Source organism: Mus pahari, chromosome 2, assembly GCF_900095145.1.
Source record: "Mus pahari chromosome 2, PAHARI_EIJ_v1.1, whole genome shotgun sequence".
NCBI classification, from domain to species: domain Eukaryota; kingdom Metazoa; phylum Chordata; class Mammalia; order Rodentia; family Muridae; genus Mus; species Mus pahari.
Window position 1 is genome coordinate 2,653,341 of NC_034591.1, and position 8,305 is coordinate 2,661,645.

At 36.8% G+C, this 8,305-nt stretch overlaps 1 non-coding gene across 1 annotated transcript; it reads right to left on the reverse strand.

The window, feature by feature from the left end:
• Positions 1-4,182: 4,182 nt before the first annotated feature.
• LOC115063562 lies at positions 4,183-4,343 on the reverse strand. Its single transcript, XR_003843405.1, has one exon. It is a non-coding gene; the product is annotated as a U1 spliceosomal RNA (small nuclear RNA).
• Between the last annotated feature and the right edge of the window lie 3,962 nt (positions 4,344-8,305).

Here is an 8,305-nt window from a genome sequence, read left to right on the forward strand (position 1 = left end):
TCTATTCTGAGATTCTAGTTTTGAACTTATTATGCCGCAGACGTTCAGTCAGGGGTCTCTAAGACCTGCGGGGGGACTGCACTCGGATACCCAGGTAAGGAACGGATTCGGCGTGAGAGACAGAGGCACAGACACAGATGGCTGTATCAACTGCTGCAAAATCTTTACTTCAAGCATCAGATTTCATACACATGATACAAGGAAAAAAGAACTAGCAAATATTCAAAAGATTACTTACTATCTTTTACTCAGAAATAGCTCATCCTTAGCCCTAATTTATGCAAGCACAGATCATTCAGAAAGAGAAACATACTTGGCTCAGCGCCTGCGGTCAAGCTGCCAGATATCTGATTTTACTAGTATCATATTAACTCATAACTTCTACTTTACCTGGCCACTCATTAACTCCCATGATAAAGGCTTTCAAGCAGCCTCTTTTCTTCAATCTTTAACATTTACCCATGTGTTTCAATTTAAATCATATACTCCTGTATGTGGCAATGGAGCATCAGTGGGCTAATAAATATAAGATCTTTGATAAGTTTTGGGTGTCCACCAATCCCCCTGAAATTTTTACTTGCAATGTAAAATTCCCCATTCTAATTTCTATTCCTAATTGCTCATAGTATTCTTTATCACTTTTGATTATACTGTGTCCAATACTTCTCTTTAATCTTTCTTTTCTTAGAAATCCTAATTCAAACTTCTGAAGAACATCCATGATTTTCCCAAATAAGTTTAAGCTATTTCTTAATAATTCAAACTTCTGAAGAACATCCATGATTTTCCCAAATAAGTTTAAGCTGTTTCTTAATNNTNTAACTAGTAACTAAGCAGCTGCAGGTCATCAGAGTTCACAGTCTTGTTGCTTGCCAGTGCTNTTAGTCCTCGCTCAACTTTCTATTCTATCTCTGTTTCTGACCTACTAGTGGGTAACAAAATCTGCCTTGTGGGAGACGTTATGTCCTCAGTAGATGGTGGTTCACTAGTTACTTCCTTATTTCCTGGAACATCCAGACTTGTTGCAGAAGGCAACATCAAACGTGGGAACAGAGGAGCCATAGATCAATAGACCGCAGACAGCAAGTAACCCTAATGCCCAGGTGCTAATTATTCCCCAGCATGATCCCAGGAGGAAGCACTCTATGACTATGTAGGAGGTTGCTGCCATTGACCTTCAGGGAGGTGAAGCCACATGTGGCAAGAATCCCCAGGACCAACAGCCATTCAAGCATTTAAGCCCTTTGCTGCAGTCTTCTCTGAAGAGGGTGCGGCATTATTAGACAATTGTAATGACTTATTCTTTCTAAAACTCCTGTTCCACATTAAATGCTACACTATGTGACCACATGGGATTTAATGAGGAATAATGTTTGCGAATACACACCACAAAGTATACGAAATTCATATTATATGAGTGCTGATGCCATAGGGCACTTTTTAGAACATTGTTAATATACCTTGTCTATAAACAGCATGGTGTCTAAATATATTTTTGTATAGACTACTGATACATGATATGTCTATTAATCAGATATGATATATTATCAAAGTACAAGATTTTGTGGGTGTACTTATCTATTCTTTCTTAATAACCATCATTTCTCAGGCAGGGCTTGAGAATAAAGGTCTGCTAGACATTAATCATGTAGTGTGATAACTGCTCTTCTTTAAGCCGTTGCTGTTTTCTGGAGGTTGAATGATTAAGAAGTCAATGTGACATGTGAGGATATGAATTTCTGTCAGAGACTATGGTAAGATAGTCTACAGTGGCTCCAGTTAGTGCTTCTCTGAGAGATACTTACTCAACTTGCATTTCATTGACCCTGAACCTACCCAAATTCACCAATCAGGGAACTATGTCATTGGAACATATTTCAGCTGTTTACGTGCAAATCTTACAACTACATAGTTATTAGTGTTCACTTTGCTCAAGATCATATCAAAAAGTACATTTATAATGCTTACAACCTTTTCTAGCCAGGTAGGTATTTTCGTTGTTTAATACTTCTTAGAAAGGAGATTTGTTCCTGAACAAGCATTTGTGAGCACATGAGTTTTATCTGTTTATTACCATGCTGCTGGTTCTGATATAGCATGTGCAATAAAGTGACAATAATGTGATCTTCTCTTCCTTCTGAGAAGTTGTAGAAAAACCCCTCCCCTAACCCCTCTGATCTCCACTGTTAAGACCAGGAGAGCATTCCAGCTCAGGATTTGGGACTGGAAGGTCCTAGAAAGCTCAGAGTTTTCTCTTATCAACAGGGTCTTAAATGCAATCTGAGATGTATTACAATTGAATTTTTGAAAGCATTGTCCCAGAGGAAGAGGTGAAAGCAGTTTCTATGTCCTGTTGTGTAGAAACATCCAACACTTGCCCATTAAAAATAATCAAAGCCTGCCTACCCCTGAGACAAGGTTACTTCTAATTTTGACAAGGTCCCCAGGCAAAGTAGCTTTTATACATTTGCAAGTTTTCACAATGCAAGTATTAGCAGCTTTGTTCCACGTAATGCCAGCAAAAGAAAATTTTCTTGATATTTGTTAATGAAATCTACAAATCAAGCCACATTTGAATAGAGACCTAGGAGAGCACTTCTATTAGTGTTTTATGGTACTTATATAAAAGAACATAAAGGAACCTGAGAGAATTTTTGTGTCAGGATGAAACCAAAATGCGTTATTGCTCACCAATGAGAGTATACAGGAGATTTTCCACAAATTGGATTCTGACTAACTCAATAGTGTGCTCTAAGAGGTCTTTTACCTTATGGATGTGCATTATCAGCCAACTTTATGGTACTAAGTATATTGCATTTATATGTCTAGTGGGGCCTGATCCAGCTTTTTAGATTTGTACTTAATTAAACACCAGTGCCTCGTTGAACCTGCTTACTCTGGAGGGAAGAAAACTATATGATCACATGGTCCATTGCTGTGAGTATAAAAAGGGTTAATTATAAGGAGTTGTTTATATTTGGGTGTGGGTGAAAGAGGCCTAACCATGGCTGACTTGATGTTTTCTTCTGTCCTTAACATTATTTTTTATTTTTGATTATTTAATCTTTTTTTACAGTCCAGATTGTATCCTCCTCTTGGTCTACCCACACTGACTGTTCTACATCCCATACCTCCTCCCCTGTCTCCACAAGAATGTCCCACCCACTCTACCCCCCACCACACTGCCTTAAAGAAGCAGTTTTATCAAGAAATAAAACAAAACAAAATTGAAGAGATCTCAAGAAGTCTGACTTGTGATGATTAAGTAAGTTCCATAGAAACTTTGGAAACTATTGTATAATGTTCACAGTAAGAATATTTATGGGGTAAGACCGATGAACAATGAAAATTAAAACTGTACTCTTCTGTTCACGTTCTGATCTATACCTGGAATTTGGCACTTTTGAGTTTTCTTGCTATATAAAACACTGTATGCATGAACTTATGCATATGAAGATATCCTTATGTATCAAGAGGAAGATACCTAAAAATTACTCACGAAAAGAACTCTCACATTGATTTCTAAATTCAGTTTGATCATGATGTTTTCTTAGTAACAACACATATCTAGCTCAGTCTTTTTAATGATTGTGTACTAATTCCATTGTATAAAAGGATCAAAATCTACTACTCTTTGTTGATGCATAATTTGCTTTTATGTTTTGTCATTATAAGTTAGGTTGCCTCAAATATCCACATACATGTTTATTGAGCATATGTACTAAATAAATCTCCAGAGATTGAATTGCTAGGTCAAAGTCAGGGACCTTTGAAGATCTGATGACTCAACAATTTGTTGTATGATAGATTGCATGGAGTTTATAACCCTATTTACAATCCCTCCTTACATATTGTCTCATACTGATTCTTTTCTCACTTTTACCCAAACCAGCTTTTGTTCCATGTATAATTTCTCAATGTATATGGTAGTGAGCTTAGAAGCATGGGCTAGTGTGATCTGCCTGGAGAAAGTTTAAAAAGTAAATGATTAGAAATGAAAGCAATGAATATTATTTCGATCATGTACATTTAAAGTTAGACAGCTGAGAGACCTGGAACCTTTAATTAAACAGATTATCCCTGAGGTCAGTCTAATTGTATGAACTTGAGTTAGCTGGACTTGGTGGTCTTTGGATAGACTTAGGCAAAGTGTTCTTGATGGACGTTTTGATTACTTTCCCCAGAGGAAAGTGTGAACTCAGTTCCTTGCTGTCACAGTTATGGAGTGGCATTTTCCACATTTGGGGAAATTGCAGGAGTCAGCACATTCAGAGAACTGTTGATAAGCCTTGACCTGGGAAATCTACCTTCCTGATGATGGCTTCTCCCCGGCAGTAAAGTATCTGCTATGATTTTTGAAATCTTGCTTTGGAAATGTATTTTTCTTTATTACTTTTCTTATACATATGCTGTAGAGGAAGTGATTACTGTAGCTATCAATGCTTTATGTGTTTTCTAGTCTTGGCAATATTTTTCAAAATGAGAAAAACTCTATGCCAACACTGTTAAATAAAGAAGACAACTGGTTTTAATCTCTGATTTTACTTATTATTTTTAATTAGGCATAACATGTTCTAAGAGTTTTGCAGTGTTACTTGTACCTCTCTGCAGTGGAACTTGGGTTCTGGATGGTCATATAGTCCGAATGATGTTCCTTCTCCCAGGCACTTTCTTGACTTTGAGTTTTATGAGTATTTTTGTTTGCATTTGTATGTTTTATTTAATTATTGGGAAAAGAGCGGGAGCTCTCATTGTGGCTATTCCTTTTCAAAATTTTCATTAAATTCAGGAACCATTATAGTATAAAGTGATTTCCTCTTTAAAAAAATTGAGTTTCTGAATTTCTTTTGTCTCTAAGTATTGTGATATTGTGGAAATTTCATTTGGATTTCTTAGACGTGGAGAAGGCTCTTTTAAGGAAGGCATTTTGCATTGCAGTCCCTGGGACAGTTGGCCTCTGAGAGCAGCTTTTGTTCTTCCTTAATTTTGGTGGACTCTTTCATTAGCTGTTATCTAGACGGGCATTTCCACTTGGTTGACATCTATCACCTAGTTTATCTAGGCTTTCATTAGACCTGGTTGACCTGAATTGGTTCTGTTCTCTGTCTTTCATTTCACACTGTCTCCCACGACTCTCTGCGTCAGTTTGTGCTGGCAGTAGGCATTCATTTTGTTCTTGGCTGAGTTCCCCATGTGGAGCTGGGGTTGAGTGCCTGTGTGTTTTCATGACAATGCTGACTTTGCCTCTTTATCTTTTCAGCTCCTTTTCAGCTTTCCTTCACTACTTTAGTCCAACAAATGTTTCACTTTTTATTTAGTGGCAATTACATCACCTCATAGTGGGAGTGGTTTTTTTTGGGAAGTCAATTCTAGTATTGAAATACACAAGATATAATTTTAACTAGTTAAATCTCTATATATTATCTGGCTTCATTTACATACAACAAATTTAGTGTTATATCTAGTTTTTGACTATGTAAAATAAATTTCTCTAAATATAAAATAGTTTTAAAGTTATTTAAGTCTGCACTGGGATGTATAAAAATGTGTATATCTATCTATTGATATTTGTATGTGTATATATGCATCTACCTACCTATTGTTGATTATCTATTGTCTATTTATCTACCTTCTCTATCTATCTATCTATCTATCTATCTATCTATCTATCTATCCATCCATCTATCTTCTATCTGTTAACATAAGACTCTTGATTTAAAATTCACTCTATTAATTTAATTATATGGAATGGCTTAGTTTTGAATGAGTTTGGCCACACATTATATATCACGGTGGATGACTGGAGTTGGTTATTCACTTATCTTTACTTTTATTCTCTACTTTCTTATTAATAAAGTGAGGAAACAATTCTTATTTTAAGAATTGAAATTCAAAAGTCATGAGTGAAAATGGTAAAAATGTTATGCTTTGTTAGTAAGAGTCCTATGCAAGTGTTTAATATTATTATTCTCATTTGGGTACAGACAGATAAAATAACTTCAAGTTTTATGTGCTTAAATATTTCTTAAAAACAACCCACAGCATTGCAATTGGAAAATCATTTGTCTGTGTAAAATTTTCAGTTCTTTTCACCCCATCAATTGCTTTTGACAATATTCAGGGACCCATGATCAGCTGTGAGAGTTTTCAAACAAGAGGCTGACATAATTGGATGTATGCTTTTGAAAGGCCTCTCAGGCTGCAGTATGAAAGTGAAGTGAAGGCAGACACTGGAGCGATCATTCAGGAGGCTGTTGGAGTGATCACACAGGAAGACAATGGCATTTAAATGGGTCAGGAGCAACAAAGACAGAGAGAAGTGGCAAAGGTTTCAGCCTGATCAGCTAGAAGGAATTTTGCATTTTTTTTCCCTGTGTTGGGAAACAGAAGCATTATAAGATGTTTGCTGCTTCTTGCTTAGATGGGGAACACTGAAGAGATTTACAAGTCAGATTTTGCTGCTTTTCATAGGGATAGGAAACACAGAAGAGGAACACCCTTTGTAGGAGAAATTATTGCTTTAGTTCCCTACAAGCGAGAAGTACTATATTTCAGGATAAATTATCTTATAACCGTTTCCTGAAATTCAAGAAGACAATAACCCAGTGATGGTAATTCAGACCATAAAAATTAATGATGTTGTTTAGGGGGAAATCTTCACTCTAAAAGAGGAAAGGTTAAGAGAATATCTTTTAAATCAACAAACAGAAGAGGTCTATTCTCTTAATAACAGTTAGACAAAGCTCCCCAAAATTTTGGCACTGCTTTCATGTCGGGAAGGTAGACCTCCACAGAAGAGCGGTTATTACAATAGAGTTTCAGGTTATTACAATAGAGTTGCTGAGATGCTATCTAGGATCAGAAGTACAGTGGAGAGCCCTGGGGCTAATTATATTTGATGTTAATTCTGTGACAGTGGCTGGGTACAAGGAATGAGTCAGCACTCAGGTGATTTCCTGTAAACCTGCTTCCCACCTTAATTTGTAAAATAAAGGAGAGCTGGTGATTGGGCAGGGGAAGGAAGAAGGAGAAAAACGAAGAAGGAGAGGACAGAGAGGAGGAGGAAGAAGAAAAGTGGAGCAGAAGCACATGGCCTGGAGAAACTGCAAGTTCTAAAGGGTCTCATAGATGGAGAAGATGATAGTATAGCGGTAGATCTGCCCAATCTAGGCACACAGCATATATTTATATGAATTCAGTCGTGTTTTCATTGCCTGGGCATATTTGGGAGGAGATTTACTATAACATACAGTCTATAGTATTTACTAAACTAGAGACCATTATTCCTCTCAGCTAAAACTGTATTAATACAATGAAGGTAGTAACCTGGATAATTGTGGACTAAAGAGTGGGGAGTGAGAGTAGGTATAGAAAAAATGGACAGCTTGCTACTGCGAAGTATGTTCTCAGTCACTTAAGAAATGTAAGTAAATGAGAGACAAAGCATCCAAGAAGGAGAGACAGGGCCATTTAATTTTGAGGTAGTTGAACTCTGTGCACATTTGAATTTCCCTTGGAGGAAGGCTATAACAAAGGGAAATAAAGGTAACAGGAGAAATAGAGAATGGATAAACAGTGTGGATGGTATCAGAGCCCCTAGAGAGACATTCCTTCAAGGATTCTGATGCCTTTCTCTATGACAGGAAGAAAGAGAAAAAGAATAGGCAGGGATTCAAACACTCAAGAGTTGTTCCCCTTGGCAGTATATCTATTTCTCTAGCTATGGAGTGAAAGCTATTTACTGACTGATAGAAGAGCCGAGGGAGTTTAAAGATAATGGAAAGATTTGAAGCCCGTGCTTCAGAGTGAACGAAGACACTAAAGAACACAGCAGACAGTTTGTTAAGTCTCTATTCCTACCAAGAGTGGATCAAGATTTCTGAGTCTGTAACCCTAGCTAATACTTGTTAGGTCTTGTCTCTTTGGGAATATTTTTACTAATACCTCATAATAGTGTGTGTTGAGTGGATAGCTAATGATGGTGACAACTGGGTTTAAAACGATTGACTTTTCCAAGCCTTTTTGGAGAAACGTTTATTTAAATCAGTTGGCCATTTTTTTTTTTTTTTCTTTGTGTTGCATAAGTTCCACACCAACTTTGGATATTGATTCCTGTCAGATATACAGCTTGCAAACACTTGCTCCCAGGCTTAGAGTATCTCTACTTGGTTGATTATTTCCTCACTGTGTAGAATCTTTTTAGCACAATGCCACCCCCATCTCTATTTTCACTCTGGTTGCTTGTAGTTTAAGTGTGATATTCAAACAATTATTGCCCAAACTAGTGTCAAAATACTCTCCTTTT